This window comes from Pongo abelii, chromosome 11 (assembly GCF_028885655.2).
Source record: "Pongo abelii isolate AG06213 chromosome 11, NHGRI_mPonAbe1-v2.0_pri, whole genome shotgun sequence".
NCBI classification, from domain to species: Eukaryota; Metazoa; Chordata; class Mammalia; order Primates; family Hominidae; genus Pongo; species Pongo abelii.
Genome location: NC_071996.2, coordinates 73,942,240 through 73,960,552, shown reverse-complemented (window position 1 = coordinate 73,960,552; position 18,313 = coordinate 73,942,240). Strand labels below are relative to the sequence as shown.

Here is an 18,313-nt window from a genome sequence, read left to right as displayed (position 1 = left end):
CTTGCCCTGTCACCCAGACTGGAGTGCAGTGGCACAGTCACAGCTCACTGCAGCCTCAACCACCTGGGCTCAAGTGATCCTCCCACCTCAGCCTCCCAAGTAGCAGGTACTACAGGCGTGTGCCACCATGGCTGGCTAATTTTTTTGTATTTTTAGTATAGACGGGGTTTCACCATGTTGCCCATGCTGGTCTTGAACTCTTGGGCTCAAGTGATCCACCTGCCTCAGCCTCCCAGTGTGCTGGGATTACAGACGTAAGTCTCCGCACCCAGCCGTTCTGGATATTTCGTAGACATGGAATCATACAATGTGACCTTTTATGTCTGACTTCTTTCACTTAGCATAATGTCTTGGAGGGTCATATACCTTGTAGCATGTACTGGCACTTTGTTCTTTTTATAGCTGAATGATATTCCATTGTTTGTATACACCACAGTTGGTTTATTCATTCATCTACTGATAGACAATAGGGCTATTCCCCTGTTTTGCCTCTTGTGAATAGTTCTGCTGTGAACATGGGTGAACTATGTTCTTGTTTGTGTCCCTGCTTTCATTTCTTTGGAATATATACCTAAGAGTGGAATTGCAGGGTCATGTGGTAATTCTGTGTTTAAGTTTTTGAGAAACTCAAATTGTTTTCCACAGTGACTGAACCATTTTACATTCTGCCTATTGTCTTTTAATTATACTTAGTACATTTATCAATTTTGGAGGGTGGTGACAGGAAACGATATTCAAAATGCTTTTGAGATCTGTCTATACTGACAGATCTGTCAGAGATCTGTCTATATTGAGCAACTTACACAGTTACTTGGAAAAATCATTCCTTATTCACAGTGTTCTTGGTTTAAGCATATAGAAACTTTTCAAGGGATCTCGGCCATTTATAAGGAAGCACTAAGCACTTGTTTTACATGACTACATCAGCTAGGCCATTGGCATGCTCCCAGTAAGAAACACACTTTCCCTCATGGACCAGCACATGTGTATATAACATATACACATATATAAAACAGGAACAAAAGTTTCCAGTACAGTTTTTACCATGTGAGGTGTGCATCCATTTATTTTATTTTCCATTTATTTTATTCTACTGTTTCTATTTCTTTTTTCAAGGGTTGCTTAGAGTAACTAAATTGATTTCATGACTCACCAAGGTTTATGACCTTCAGTTTAAAAACACTGAGCTAAGCCATTTTCTGTAGATCCAAAGTAAGACTGTGTGTTGCAACATGATTTCTATTATGTAACCCACTTAAATAATAGACAGTTTCCAGAATCTCAGTGGGGTTCAGATCCCAAGAATTCTTCATTATATAATTTTCCTTATATAAAAATTATACTTACCATCTGATTCCTCTTGCCCTGTTTCATATATAGTTCTTTTTGTTTTTTACATGTTCAGTACACATGTGTGTTTTTTGGGGTTTTTGTGTTTGTTTGTTTTTTTCAGACAGAGTCTTGCTCTGTCGCCTAGGCTGGAGTGCAGTGGCTCGATCTCAGCTCACTGCAAACTCCACCTCTCAGGTTCAAGTGATTCTCCTGCCTCAGCCTCCCAAGTAGCTGGGATTACAGGCACCCGCCACCATACCAGGCTAATTTTTTGTATTTTTAGTAGAGATGGGGTTTCGCCATGTTGTCCAGGATGGTCTTGAACTGCTGACCTCAGGTGATCCACCCGCCTCAGCCTCCCAAAGTGCTGGGATTACAGGCATGAGCCACCGCATCTGGCCCAGATGTGTTTTTGTTTGTTTTTTTGTAGTTTTCTTTTCTTTTTTTCTTTCCTTTTTTTTTTAAATTTTACTTTGAGTTCCGGGATACATGTGCAGAATGTGCAGGTTTGTTACATAGGTATACATGTGCCATGGTGGTTTGCTGCATCTATCAACCCGTCATCTAGGTTTTAGGCCTTGCATGCATTAGGTATTTGTCCTAATGCTCTCTCCCCTTGCCCTCCACCCCTGGACAGGCCCCTGTGTATGTTGTTCCCCTCCCTGTGTCCATGTGTTCTCATTGTTCAACTCCTACTTATGAGTGAGAACATGCAGTGTTTGGTTTTCTGTTCCTGCATTAGTTTGCTGAGGATGATGGCTTCCTCTATGTTTCATCTATGTCCCTGCAAAGGACATGATCTCATTCTTTTTTATGGCTGCATAGTATTCCATGGTGTATATGTACCACATTTTCTTTATCCAGTCTATTATTGATTGACATTTGGGTTGGTTCCATGTCTTTGCTATTGTAAATAGTGCTGCAGTAAACACATGTGTGCATGTGTCTTTAGAGTAGAATGATTTATATTCCTTTGGGTATATACCCAGTAATGGGATTACTGGGTCAAATGGTATTTCTGGTTCTAGATCCTTGAGGAATCGCCACACTGTTTTCCACAATGATTGAACTAATTTACATGCCCACCAACAGTGTAAAAGCATTCCTGGCTGGGCGCAGTGGCTCATGCCTGTAATCCCAGCACTTTGGGAGGCCAAGGTGGGTGGATCATGAGATCAGGAGATTGAGACCATCCTGGCCAACATGGTGAAACCCCGTCTCTACTAAAAATACAAAAAAATTAGCTGGACGTGGTGATGCATGCCTGTAGTCCCAGCTACTCAGGAGGCTGAGGCAGGAGAATCGCTTGAACCCTGGAGGTGGAGGTTGCAGTGAGCCAAGATGGTGCCACTGCACTCCAGCCTGGTGACAGAGCAAGACTCCATATCAAAAAAAAAAAAAAAAAAAAAAGCGTTCCTATTTCTCCACAGCCTTGTCAGCATCTATTGTTTCCTTTTTAATACTTGCCATTCTGACTCTCGTGAGATGATATCTCATTGTGGTTTTGATTTGCATTTCACTAATGATCAGTGATTATGAGCCTTTTTTCATATGTTTATTGGCTGCATAAATGTCTTCTTTTGAGAAGTGTCTGTTCATATCCTTTGCCCACTTTTTGATGTTTTTTTTTCTTGTAAATTTGTTTAAATACCTTGTAGATTCTGGATTTAAGCCCTTTGTCAGATGGGTAGATTGCAAAAATTTTCTCCCATTCTGTGGGTTGCCTGTTCACTCTGATGCTAATTTCTTTGGCTGTGCAGAAGCCCTTTAGTTTAATTAGATCCCATTTGTCAACTTTGGCTTTTGTTGCAGTTGCTTTTGGTGTTTTTGTCATGAAGTCTTTGCCCATGCCTATGTCCTGAATGGTATTGCCTAGGTTTTCTTCTAGGGTTTTTATGTTTTTTGGTTTTACATTTAAGTCTTAAATCCACCTTGAGCTAATTTTTAAATAAGGTGTAAGGAAGGAGTCCAGTTTCAGTTTTCTGCATATGGCTAGCCAGTTTTCCCAGCACCATTTATCAAATAGGGAATCCTTTCCCCATTGCTGGTTTTTGTCAGGTTTGTTGAAGATCAGATGGTTGTAGATGTGTGGACTTATTTCTCTGTTTAACAGAAGTCTCTGTTCTGTTCCATTGGTCTATATGTCTGTTTTGATACCAGTACCATGCTGTTTTGGTTACTGTAGCCCTGTAGTATAGTTTGAAGTCAGGTAGCGTGATGCCTCCAGCTTTGTTCTTTTTGCTTAGGATTGTCTTAGCTATATAGGCTCTTTTTTAGTTCCATATGAAATTTAAAGTAGTTTTTTCTAATTCTGTGAAGAAAGTCAACAGTAGTTTGATGGGAATAACATTGAATCTATAAATTACTTAGGGCAGTATGGGCATTTTCACGATATTGATTCTTCCTATCCGTGAGCATGGAATGTTCTTCCATTTGTTTATGTCCTCTCTTGTTTCTTTGAACAGTGGTTTGTAGTTCTCCTTGAAGAGGCCCTTCATGCCCCTTGTTAGCTGTATTCCTATGTATTTTATTCTCTTTGTAGCAGTTGTGAATGGTAGTTCATTCATGATTTGGCTCTCTGCTAGTCTATTGTTGGTGTGTAGGAATGCTTGTGATTTTTGCACATTGATTTTGTATCCCAAGACTTTGCTGAAGTTGTTTATCAGCTAAAGGAGTTTTTGGGCTGAGACCATGGGGTTTTCTAAATATAGGATCATGTCATCTGCAAACAGAGACAATTTGGATTCCTCTCTTCCTATTTGAATACACTTTATTTCTTTCTCTAGCCTTATTGCCCTGGTCAGCACTTCCAATACTATGTTGAATAGGAGTGGTGAGAGAGGGCATCCTTGTCTTATGCCAGTTTTCAAAGGGAATGCTTCCAGCTTTTGCCCATTCAGTATAATATTGGCCATGGGTTTGTCATAAATAGCTTTTATTATTTTGAGATATGTTCCATCAATACCTAGTTCATAGAGAGTTTTTAACATGAGGGGATGTTGAATTTTATTGAAGGCCTTTTCTGCGTCTATTGAAATAATCATGTGGTTTTTGTCATTGGTTCTGTTTATGTGGTGGATTACGCTTATTGATTTGCATATGTTGAACCAGCCTTGCATCCCAGGGATGAAGCCAAGTTGATTGGTGGATAAACTTTTTGATGTGCTGCTGGATTCGGTTTGCCAGTATTTTATTGAGGATTTTTGCATCAATGTTCATCAGGGATATTGGCCTGAAGTTTTCTTTTTTTGTTGTTGTGTTTCTGCCACGTTTTGGTATCAGAATGATGCTGGCCTCATAAAATGAGTTAGGGAGGAGCCCCTCCTTTTCAATTGTTTGTAATAGTTTCAGAAGGAATGGTATCAGCTCCTCTTTGTACCTCTGGTAGAATTTAGCTGTGAATCTACCCGGTCCTGGGCTTTTTTTGGTTGGTAAGCTATTACTGCCTCAATTTCAGAACTTGCTATTGGTCTATTCAGGGATTGAACTTCTTCCTGGTTGAGTGTTGGGAGGGCGTATGTGTCCAGAAATTTATCCATTTCTTTAGATTTTCTAGTTTATTTGCCTAGAAGTGTTTATAGTACTCTCTGATGGTAGTTTGTATTTCCATGGGTCAGTGGTGATATCCCCTTTATCATTTTTCATCTATTTGATTCTTCTCTCTTTTCTTATTAGTCTAGTTAGCAGTCTATCTATTTTATCAATTTTTTCAAAAAACCAGCTCCTGGATTCATTGATTTTTTTTTTTTTTTTTTTTTTTTTTTTTTTTGGTAAGGGTTTTTTGTGTCTCTATCTCCTTCAGTTCTGCTCTGGTCTTAGTTATTTCTTGCCTTCCGCTAGCTTGTAGATTTGTTTGCTCTTGCTTCTCTAGTTCTTTTAATTGTGATGCTAGGGTTTTGATTTTAAATCTTTCTAGGTTTCCGATGTGGGCATTTAGTGTTATAAATTTCCCTCTTAGCACTGCTTTAGCTGCATCCCAGAAATTCTGGTACATTGTCTCTTTGTTCTCATTGGTTTTAAAGAAGTTTTTGATTTCTGCCTTAATTTCATTGTTTACCCAGGAGTCATTCCAGAGCAGGTTGTTCATTTTCCATGTAGTTGTGTGGTTTTGAGTGAGTTTTAAAATCTTGGGTTCTAATTTAATTGTAATGTGGTCTGAGAGACTGTTTGTTATTATTTCAGTTCTTTTGCATTTGCTGAGGAATGTTGTATTTCCAATTATGTGGTCTATTTTAGAGGAAGTGCCATATGGTACTGAGAAGAATATATAATCTATTGTCTTGGGGTGGAGAGTTCTGTAGATATCCATCAGGTCTGCTTAATCCAGAGCTGAGTTGAAGTCTTGAATATCCTTGTTAATTTTCTGTCTTGTTGATCTGTCCAATATTGACAGTGGGGTGTTAAAGTCTCCCACCACTATTGTGTGGCAGTTTAAGTCTCCTTGTAGGTCTCTAAGAACTTGTTTTATGAATCTGGGTGCTCCTGTATTGGGTTCATATATATTTAGGATAGTTAGCTTTTCTTTGTGAATTGATCCCTTTACCATTACGTAATACCCTTCTTTTTAAATTTTTTTTATTTTTATTTTTTTAGATGGAGTCTCACTCTGTCACCCAGGCTGGAGTGCAGTGGTGTGGTCTAGCTCACTGCAACCTCCACCTCCCGGGTTCAAGCAATTCTTCCGCCTCAGCTTCCCAAGTAGCTGGGACTACAGGTGCATGCCACCACACCCAGCTAATTTTTGTATTTTTAGTAGAGATGGGGTTTCACTATGTTGGCCAGGCTGGTCTTGAACTCCTGACCTCATGATCCACCCACCTCAGCCTCCCAAAGTGCTGGGATTACAGGTGTGAGCCACTGCACCCAGCCATGTAATGCCCTTCTTTGTCTTTTTTGATCTTTGTTGGTTTAAAGTCTGTCTTGTCAGAAACTAGAATTGCAACCCCTGCTTTTTTCTGCTGTCCATTTACTTGGTAAATTTTCCTCCATCCCTTTATTTTGAGCCTATGTATGTCTTTGCACATGAGTTGAGTCTCTTCAGTACAGCACACCAATGGGTCTTGACTCTATCCAGTTTGCCAGGCTGTGCCTTTTAATTGGGGCATTTAGCCAATTTACGTTTAAGGTTAATATTGTTATGTGTGAATTTGATCCTGTCGTCATGATGCTAGCTGGTTATTTTGAACACTAGTTGATCCACTTGTTGGTTGATGGGCATTTAGATTGGTTCCATGTTTTTGCAATTGCAAATTGTGCTGCTATAAACATGCATGTGCATGTGTTTTTTTGTTTTGTTTTGTTTTGTTTTTTTCCATATAATTACTTCTTTTCCTTTGGGAGATACCCAGTAATGGGATTGCTGGATCAAATGGTAGTTCTGCTTTTAGTTCTTTAAGGAATCTCCATACTGTTTTCCATAGTGATTGTACTAGTTTATGTTCCCACCAGCAGTGTAAAAGTGTTTCCTTTTCACTACGTACATGCCAATGTTTATTTTTCTTTTTTTATGGCCATTCATGCAGGAGTAAAGTGGTATCTCATTGTGGTTTTCATTTGCATTTCTCTGATAACTAGTGATATTGAGCATTTTTTTCATATGTTTGTTGGCTGTTTGTACATCTTCTTTTGAGAATTGCCTATTCATGTCCTTTGCTCGCTTTTTGACAGGATTGTTTGTTTTATTTCTTGCTGATTTGAGTTCCTTGTAGATTCTGGATATTAGTCCTTTGTCAGATACATAGTTTGAGAATATTTTCTCCCATTCTGTGGGTAGTCTGTTTACTCTGCTGATTATTTCTTTTGCTTTGCAGAAGCTTTTCAGTTTAACTAGGTCCCATTTATTTATTTTTGTTTTTGTTATATTTATTTTATTTTTTGTTGTTATATTTATTTTTGTTTTATTTTGTTTTGCTTTTGGGGTCTTAGTCATGAATTCTTTGCCTAAGCCAATGTCTAGAAGAGTTTTTCCGATGTTATCTTCTAGAATTTTTATGGTTTCAAGTCTTAGATTTAAATCTTTGATCCATCTTGGGTTGATTTTTGCTTAAGGTGAGAGATGAGGATCCAGTTTCATTCTTCTGTATGTGGCTTGTCAGTTATCCCAGCACCATTTATTGAATAGAGTATCCTTTCCCTGGTTCATGTTTTTGTATGTTTTGTTGAAGATTAGTTGGCTGTAAGTATTTGGCTTTATTTCTGAGTTCTATATTCTGTTCCATTGGTCTATATGCCTATTTTTATACCAGTACCATGCTGTTTTGGTAACTAAAGCCTGATAGTATAGTTTGAAGTTGGGTAATATGACACCTCCAGATTTACTCTTTTTGCTTAGTGTTGCTTTGGCTCTATGGGCTCTTTTTTGGTTCTATATAAATGTTAGGAATGTTTTTTCTATTTCTATGAAGAATGATGATGGTGTTTTGATGGAAATTACATTGAATCTATAGATTGCTTTTGGCAGTATGGTAATTTTTACAATACTGATTGTACCCCATCCATGAGCATGGAATGTGTTTCCATTTGTTTGTGTCATCTGTGATTTCTTTCAGCAGTGTTTTGCAGTTTTCCTTGTAGAAATCTTTCACCTCCTTTGCTAAGTGTATTCCTAAGTATTTTATTTTATTTTTTGCAACCTTTATAAAAGGGATTGAGTTATTGAGTTGATTCTCAGCTTAGCTGTTGTTGGTGTATAGCAGTGCTCCTGATTTATGTACATTGATTTTGTATCCTGAAACTTTACTGAATTCATTTATCAGATCTAGGAGCTTCTTGGAAGAGTCTTTAGGATTTTTTAGGTATATGATCATATCATCGGTGAACAGTGATAGTTTGACTTCCTTTTTTCCAATTTGGATGCCCTTTATAATAAGTGTGAAGACAGTGAAGACTCAGGATAGGAAGAGATTCCCAAGATGAGGTTGGAAGAGCAGGTAGGATTTAACTTGAGCTTTGAAGGATAAAGAGTATTTAAATAGTGAAGATAATGTTTTACACAAGTGGTAGCATGAATAAAGATGTGAATTTGGGAATAAATACAAGAGATATATTCAACGCAAGCAAATAGACCAGCCCAGTTGGAAGAGATGACATTAACAATGTTGCAGTGAAATGCCCAGTTAGTTAAGAACTACAAAGTAAAATATTTCAGTAAAGGATCATTTGACAAAGCAAAAGACTCAGACCCTCATAAAGGCTACCAGTCTCCCCTGCTACAGAAAAATGCAGAAAATACATAATGTCTTGTCTTTGAAATGAAGCTTACAGGGCAAGAGAAGCAGGTCTCTGGAAAAGGTTGGGTGTCAGGGAGAATTTACCTGCAAAATAAAAGGAAAGAAGGAAGGATAAAGAACCTAGAATGCATTGTAGATTCATTTGTATTTTCCAATATTTTGTATAAACAGAATCATTTAATATGTTTTATCTTTTTGTCTGGCCTCTCTTACTCAGCATAATTATTTTGAGATTTATCTGTGTTGCTACCTGTATCAATAGTTTGTTCCTTTTTACTGTTGATAAAAGATTCATAATCAGAATAAATTTAAAACTCCCAAAATTCAATAATAAGAAAGCAAACAACACAGTAAAAATGAACAAAATTTTAAGATACTTCACCAAAGAAGATATACAGATGGTAAATAAGCACATGAAAAGATGCTGAATATCATTAGTCATTAGAAAAGTGCAAATGAAAGGCACAATAAAATACTACTACACACCTATTTGAATAGCTGAAATTAAAAGTACTGAGCTTACCAAGTGTTGATAAGGATGTAGAGGAACTAGAACTTTCATACACTGCTGGTGGGAATATAAAATGGTATAACCCTTTTGGAATACAACTTGGCAGTTTATTTGTTCGTTTCAGTTGTTTTTACTCACCACTATGCTAATGAGGAACTTGGCAGTTTCTTTAAAAGATAAACATATATCTCCGGTCCATGCCTCCAAGATGACAAAAAAAAGAAGGAACAACGGTCATGCCAAAAAGGGCCGCGGCCACGTGCAGCCTATTCGCTGCACTAACTGTGTCCAATGTGTGCCCAGGGACAAGGCCATTAAGAAATTCGTCATTCGAAACATAGTGGAGGCTGCAGCAGTCAGGGACATTTCTAAAGCGAGTGTCTTCAATGCCTATGTGCTTCCCAAGCTGTATGTGAAGCTACATTACTGTGTGAGTTGTGCAATTCACAGCAAAGTAGTCAGGAATTGATCTTGTGAAGCCCACAACGACCGAACACCCCCACCCCGATTTAGACCTGTGGGTGCTGCCCCACGTCCCCCACCAAAGCCCATGTAAGGAGCTGAGTTCTTAAAGACTGAAGACAGACTATTCTCTGGAGAAAAATAAAATGGAAATTGTATTTAAAAAAAAAAAGTTAAACATACATCTACTATTGATACACACAACATGGATGAATTTCAGAATAATTATGCTGAGTGAAAGAAGTTAGAAATAGAGTACTTTCTAACTTCTAGAAAGTACTTTCTAACTTTCTTGTACTGTACTAGAAAGTGCAAACTAATCTATAGAGACAGAAGGCAAATCAGTGATTGCTAGTGGTGGAGGTGAGTGGGGAGAAGGGGAGGGGTAGGAGGGAGGAATTACAAAGGGGCACAAGGAAACTTGAAGGGAATGAACATGTTCATTTTCTTGATTATGGTGAAAATTTCACAAGTGTCTACCTATATTAAAACTTACCAAGTTGTACACTTTGAATACAGATTACTGTATGTCAGTTATACCTCATTAAAACCTTAAAAAAAGTTACTTCCATACACTGGAAAATAATGTAGCAGTTAATAAAAATGAGAGATCTATGTATACTGAAATCAAGAAATGGCAATGATATATCATTAAATGAAAAGAGCAAGCTGAAGAGAATTTTCTCCAGTATGACCTCATTTTTGTTAAGAAATTATTGTACCTGTGTTAGGATACAAAATCAATGTGCAAAAATCACGAGCATTTTATATGCCAATAACAGACAAACAGCCAAATCATGAGTAAACTCCCATTCACAATTGCTCCAAAGAGAATAAAATACCTAGGAATCCAACTTACAAGGGATGTGAAGGACCTCTAAATAAAAGAGGACACAAACAAATGGAAGAACATTCCATGCTCATGGATAGGAAGAATCAATAGCGTGAAAACGGCCATACTGCCCAAGGTAATTTATAGATTCAATGCCATCCCCATCAAGCTACCAATGACTTTCTTCACAGAATTGGAAAAAACTACTTTAAAGTTCATATGGAACCAAAAAAGAGCCCGCATTGCCAAGACAATCCTAAGCCAAAAGAAGAAAGCTGGAGGCATCACGCTGCCTGACTTCAAACTATACTACAAGGCTATAGTAACCAAAACAGCATGGTACTGGTACCAAAACAGAGATATAGACCAACGGAACAGAACAGAGCCCTCAGAAATAATACCACACATCTACAACCATCTGATCTTTGACAAACCCGACAAAAACAAGAAATGGGGAAAGGATTCCCTATTTAATAAATGGTGCTGGGAAAACTGGCTAGCCATATGTAGAAAGCTGACATTGGATCCCTTCCTTACACCTTATACAAAAATTAATTCAAGATGGATTAAAGACTTAAATGTTAGATCTAAAACCATAAAAACTCTAGAAGAATACCTAGGCAATACCATTCAGGACATAGGCATGGGCAAGGACTTCATGTCTAAAACACCAAAAGCAATGGCAACAAAAGCCAAAATTGACAAATGGGATCTAATTAAACTAAAGAGCTTCTGCACAGCAAAAGAAACTGCCGTCAGAGTGAACAGGCAGTCTACAGAATGGGAGAAAATTTTTGCAATCTACTCATCTGACAAACGGCTAATATCCAGAATCTACAAAGAACTTAAACAAATTTACAAGAAAAAAACAACCCCATCAAAAAGTGGGCGAAGGATATGAACAGACACTTCTCAAAAGAAGACATTTATGTAGCCAACAGACACATGAAAAAATGCTCATCATCACTGGCCATCAGAGAAATGCAAATCAAAACCACAATGAGATACCATCTCACACCAGTTAGAGTGGTGATCATTGAAAAGTCAGGAAACAACAGGTGCTGGAGAGGATGTGGAGAAATAGGAACATTTTTACACTGTTGGTGGGACTGTAAACTAGTTCAACCATTGTGGAAGTCAGTGTGGTGATTCCTCAGGGATCTAGAACTAGAAATACCATTTGACCCAGCCATCCCATTACTGGGTATATACTCAAAGGATTATAAATCATGCTGCTATAAAGACACATGCACATGTATGTTTATTGCAGCACTATTCACAATAGCAAAGACTTGGAACCAACCCAAATGTCCATCAATGATAGACCGGATGAAGAAAATGTGGCACATATACACCATGGAATACTATGCAGCCATAAAAAAGGATGAGTTCATGTCCTTTGTGGGGACATGAATGAAGCTGGAAACCATCATTCTCAGCAAACTATCGCAAGGACAAAAAACTAAACACCGCATGTTCTCACTCATAGGTGGGAATTGAACAATGAGAACATTTGGACACAGGAAGGGGAACATCACACACTGGGGCCTGTCGTGGGGTGGGGGGAGGGGGGAGGGATAGCATTAGGAGATGTACCTAATGTAAATGACGAGTTAATGGGTGCAGCACACCAACATGGCGCATGTATACATATGTAACAAACCTGCACGTTGTGCACATGTACCCTAGAACTTAAAGTATAATAATAAAAAAAAGAAATTATTGTACCTGTGTTACATGTATATACACCTTTGCTTTTATATATAGAGAGAAAATCTGAAAAGGTCCACATTATCCTGATAATGGTATTTACATCAGAGATGGGAATGGGGATGAGAGGGAGGGTAGAGATGTAACTATATTTTATATGGCTTGGTATTGAGTTTTAATTTAAAAAAAATGCCCCCTTCCTTATGTACCTATTTCCCATTTTGCTATCTACGTGATGACAAATTCTGTATTCTTTAATACAGATTCCAACTTCTCAAAATTTTGAGTTCTACCAAATCTTCCTCATCTTTGTGTCCTCAGTTCACAGGCCCAGTGCCTGATAGATATAGGTTCCCACTAAATATTTAATGAGGGACGTGGGTATTGGTTTCTTCAGCAGCTGTGACCTCCATCCCATTGTATGCAAAGTAGAAAGGCATTGGCTGTATGTTTGTGTTTTTTGTTAGTCACAGAAGTAAGAAACTCAGGCTGGTGTGGTGGCTCACTCATGCCTGTAATCCTAGCAGTATGGGAGGCCAGGCAGGAAGATCGCTTGATGCAGGAGTTGGAGACCAGCCTGGGCAACAAAGCAAGACCCGTCTCTACAAAAATAATAATAATAATAATAATAATAATAATTTAATTAAAAATTTTTAAAAATTAGCTGGGCACAGTTGTATGCACTTACAGTCCTAGCTACTCAGGAGGCTGAGGCTGAAGGATTGCTTGAACTCAGGAGTTTGAGGCTGTCAGAGGTTTTTCCAAAGGCTAAAAAGGTTTTTTTTAAAAAAAGACATGGGCGTGTTGGTGCGTGCCTGTAATCCCAGCTACTCAGGAGGCTGAGGCAGGAGAATCACTTGAACCTGGGAGGTGGAGGTTGCAGTGAACCGGGATGGTGCCACAGCACTCCAGCCTGGGTGATGGAGTGAGACTCTGTCTCAAAAAATAAATTAATAATGAAAAATGAAAACAAAACAAAAACTAATTTACTAATAACAGTAACCAACTGAAATATTCATTATAGCCAAAAAGAGAGGTAGGCATCCTGGAGTTACAAATATAAATTAGCCTCAATAGTAGAAAGGAAGATTTAATTGAAGTTACTTCAGTTATTAGCTGATATGCCTGTAACAGCTATATTTTATCTTGTCTGAGACTCACATTTTTTTACCTATTAGCATCTCTGAAATCACGACATTTTTTACAGTTTGTGCATCTTAAAATTGTAGTTGAAAATGTTTTTTCTTTATTACTGGTACAGAAAATAATAGCATATTGGATTTGATGAAATAGGATAATTATAATTTCAGAGTACTTAATCTTTTTCAAGTACTCAACTTGATTTATTTACAAAGTGTAATATGTCCACATGCCCAGTGCTCTAGTCAGGAACGGAACATTGCAGACCCCAGAAGCCCTTAGGTCCTGTCCACCTTAATTACCTCCTTCCAAGGGAAACCAAAGTCTTCAGAGTACTTAATTTGTATGCTAGTTATTTATTTATTTATTTATTTTTGAGACAGAGTCTCGCTCTGTCACCCAGGCTGGAGTGCAGTGGCCTGATCTCGGCTCACTGCAAGCTCTGCCTCCCAGATTCACGCCATTCTCCTGCCTCAGCCTCCCGAGTAGCTGGGACTACAGGCGCCCACCACCACGCCTGGCTAATTTTTTGTATTTTTAGTAGAGATGGGGTTTCACTGTGTTAGCCAGGATGGTCTCGATCTCCTGACCTCGTGATCCGCCCACCTCGGCCTCCCAAAGTGCTGGGATTATAGGCATGAGCCACTGCGCCCAGCCTGTATGCTGTTTTGAGAACTATTACTCTTACTAATACAAAAACCAAAGGAGAGAGAAAAAATTTAAATGATTTTCCACTGCCATACATCAGGGCTAACCTATAGAACATTTTTTATATTGTCAGAAAAGCATTGTTTGCTAATAATTGATAAATGAACAATGTACATAGATAGAAAGTTGATCCAGGAGGAAGTACATGTGAGCATACAGGAAAATATTTAACAGTTAAAAAAATACAAATGGAAACAATAAAGTAATTTTTTGGACCTATTAAATTAACACCAAAGAAAATAGAAAGAAAAGAAACTTAAGATTACACCTAGTCCAGGTAGCATTGTATATTAATATAATTTTGTTTGGTTGTCTGTTTAATTTTTAATTTATCTCTTCTGCCCTTTTTTCCCCTGTTCCTTTTTTCCTGCCTTCTTTTGGATACGTTGAATAATTTTTTTTTTTTTGAGATGGAGTCTCGCTGTGTTGCCCAGGCTGGAGTGCAATGGCATGATCTCGGCTCACTGCAACCTCTGCCTCCCAGGTTCAAGCGATTCTCCTACCTCAGCCTTCTGAGTAGCTGGGCTTATAGGCATGCACCACCATGCCCAACTAATTTTTGTATTTTTAGTAGAGACAGGGTTTCACCATGTTGGTCAGACTGGTCTTGAACTCCTGACCTCATGATCCGCCCGCCATGGCCTCCCAAAATGCTGGGATTACAGGTGTGAGCCACCGTGACTAGCCTAATTGAATAATTTTTTGTATCCAATTTTTACTTCCTCTACTGGCATTTAGCCAAACATCTTTGCATTCTGTTTTAGGAATTATTTCAAGGCAATAGTTTCAAACATTTTGGTCTCAGGACCCCTTTACACTCTTAAATTACTAAGAACCCCGAAGATTTCTTATGGATATGGATTATGTCTATTGATATTTTCTGTATTAGAAATTAAAACTCAGACATGAAAACATTTATTAATTCCAAAACAATAATGAATCCATTACATATTAACATAAATTACATATTTTAGTGTAAATGTATATTCCCAAAAGTGTAATGCAAAGAGTGGCATTGCTCTAAATATTTGCAAGTCTCTTTATAATCTCTGCCTTAATGGAAGAAATTGGATTCTCATATCCTCTTGCATTATATGAAGATAATTTGGTCTCTCACAGATATGTGCTTATAAAGGAGAGGAGTGGTTTTTTTGTTGTTGTTTTGAGACAGAGTCTCGCTCTCTCGCCCAGGCTGGAGTACAGTGGTGCGATCTCGGCTCACTGCAAGCCCCGCCTGCCGGGTTCATGCCATTCTCCTGCCTCGCTGGGACAACAGGTGACTGCCACCATGCCGGGCTAATTTTTTGTGTTTTTTAGTGGAGACGGGGTTTCACCGTGTTAGCCAGGATGGCCTCGATTTCCTGACCTTGTGATCCACCCACCTTAGCCTCCCAAAGTGCTGGGATTACAGGCGTGAGCCACCACATTTGGCCGAAGAGGAGTTTTTAATAGCCTTTATCAGATAATTGTGGATTTTTTTTTGATATTACACTAAATCTCAATAGTGGTAGTTTCTTAGTTGCAATATGGCACATGAAACCATATCACGGAACTTTTTATATTCTGCCATATATATATATATATATATTTTTTTTTTTTTTTTTTTAAGACCGGGTCTCACTATGTTACACAAGCTGGCTGTGAACTCCTGGGCTCAAGCCATTCTCCTGCCTCAGCCTCCCAAGTAGCTGGGACTACAAGACTGCTCCACAGGGCCTGGCTCTATATTCTGCCATATTATGATACACTGGTATACCTTGCACTTTGGCTAGATCCTTTACCTATGCATGATTTATAACATCATGCATGGATAATTTGGAAAATATTGGTTCCCTGTTTGATGTAGATCTTCTAAATGTTGACACATTTTATTATAAAATATTTTAAAATCACATTTGTTAATATCACCACCAGTCTCATCAGGAAAATCTGTATTGGGAAGCTATCAAACTCATGGTGGTAGACACAAACTTTCCAGAAGTCCAATTTTTGCTTGAAAGCACAAAATTTATTTTTGCAAACACATACCGTAATTTGTTTTTCTTAATGTGATAGGCTCATTTTGTTTACTTTTGAGAAACTATATGCCAAATACCCAAGTCTAAATAACTATAGCTTTATCGGTAGTTGCTCTTTCAAGTAAAAATAGCATTCCATGAAAAAAGCAGCTAGTTGAGCTCACAGTTCATATGAGTACTTTTCCTCAGTCAAGCCATCCATTGTACTTCAGTACAGAAGTGCATGCTTTCCATCTTGTCACATAGACTATTAAAAAGATTTGTACCCAAGGGTCAGTATTTCATAAAATTAATAGTTTTTACTGCTTCATCAGTCAGTGAAATTGAAAATATTTTAATTAATTTTTGTAAAAATTGTTATATTCTTTGCCGCTCACTGGATGGTGGCAGAGAATATGACAGTTAACACATTTTGGTGCCACTGCCTTCTTTCACTCCAAGGCAGTTGTAGTTTTACCCCTCATTGTTTTTATACCATCACTGCAAATGTCAACACAGTGAAAGAGCAAAACACAGTATTGTTATGAGAATAGTTTTGATTTAGTGGTCCACCTCAAAGGGTGGACGACAGTTTGAGAACCACAGCTCTAGAAATTACAATGTGCTTTGTCAACTTAGAATTTGTCTACTTAGAATTTGTCTACTTAGAATTAATGTTGTGCCACCTAACATAAAATTAAGAACCTTACAACAATATGTTTCTACTTGTCATCCCTCCAACATTTGTGATATTGTTGTCATATAGTTTACCTCTATGTATAAATGCTATAATCATTGTTTTTATTTTTGCTATACATAGTTAGTTGAGTTTTTTAAAAGAAATTTAAAGTTTTAAAAAAGATTATTTTATAATTACCCACATATTTACCACTTCTGGTCTCTTTTTTTCACCCTGTAGATCTGAGACTTCATGTGGTCCCCTTTTCCTTTAACCTGAAGATCTTTAACATTTCTTGTAGTGCAAATTCTGCTGGTAACAAATTCTCTCAAATTTTATCTGAGAATGTCTTTATTTTATAAATTTGAAAGATCTTTCTACTGCATGTGAAATTCAAGGTTGACACATCCCTCCCATCCCCCCACCCCGACATAAGATGTCCTTGCTTTATCTTCTGGCCTTCATTTTCATTGTTTCTGATGAGAAATCAGCTGTAGTTTGCATTTCTTTTCCCACTGTATATGGTAGCTACTTTTCAAATTTATCTTTATCTTTGATTTTTATCAGTTTTCTCTGTATTTATATTGCCTGGGGTTTGCTGTGTTTCCTGCCTGTATCTATTGAGTGTTTCTTTTTCTTCTTTCTTCTTTTTATCTTCAAATTTGGAAAAATTTTAGTCAGTATTTCTTTATTATTATTTTTAACTCATTTTCTCTCTCTTTTCTACTTCTGGGCTTTCAATTTATGTGTTTGTTAGACTAATTGGTATTATCCCACAGGTTACTGAGACTCACACTTTTTTTCAATCTTTGTGTCTCTGGTCTTCAATCTGAATAATTTCTACATCTGTCATTAAGTTTACTGACCCATTCTCTCCAGTGTCTGTCAGCTGTTAAACCTCCCAATTTTTTTTTTCTTTTTTTGAGACAGGGTCTCACTCTGTCACCCAGGCTGGAGTGGTGTGATTATTGGCTCACTGCAACCTCAACTTCCTGTACTCAAGTAATTCTTCTACCTCAGCCTCCCAAAGTGCTGGGATTACAGGTGTGAACTACCATGCCCACCTGAGCCTACTCAACTCTTTATTTCAGATAGTGTGTATGGGTATGTTCTAGGATTTCCTTTTTAAAAAAAAAGTTTTCATTTTTTTCTGAGATTTCTTCCATCTGTGCATTCATTCTGTCCATCTTTTTCTTTAAATCTTTTAACATATTTTTCAATGCTGTTTTAAAGTCCTTGTGTACTAATTCCAATATTTGGTTTTCTCAAAGTCTATATTTATTGACTGACTTTTCTCTTGATTTGCATGTCTAATAGTTTTTGATTATATGGTGGACATTATGGATAATATCTTCTATGCAGTCTGGATTATGTTGCCTTCCTTTAAAGATGTCGAGTTTTTTCTAGCAAGTGGTTAAATTTCTACCAGCTCCTTCTTGGATCAGGTTTGATTTTAGGTGTTTTTAGGGTGGGACTATTTTGATAATATCCTGAGTCTAGTGTGGTTCTTCTTCCTATGGCATGGGATTTCTAGGGTCTTAACTAAATACTCAAGGTGCTCAGATAGATCTTTCCAGTGTGGCTTAGCCAGAACTCCAATGTCACCAAACACTGTACTACCTATCTTGTCAGTTCTCTTTTCTCCACCCTCATTCCTAGAATCCTCTCTCTTCTACTAGGCCCTGTGGTGACTCTGCCTGTAGATGAGCAGCT

At 37.8% G+C, this 18,313-nt stretch overlaps 1 protein-coding gene and 1 pseudogene across 11 annotated transcripts in view; both read left to right on the top strand.

Annotated features, from left to right (window-relative positions):
- Positions 1-18,313, top strand: part of METTL8 (methyltransferase 8, tRNA N3-cytidine) — a 190,630-nt gene that overhangs the window by 50,290 nt on the left and 122,027 nt on the right. The gene's annotated exons all lie outside the window — the stretch shown is intronic.
- On the top strand, positions 8,883-9,796 carry LOC100436202 (small ribosomal subunit protein eS26-like; annotated as a pseudogene).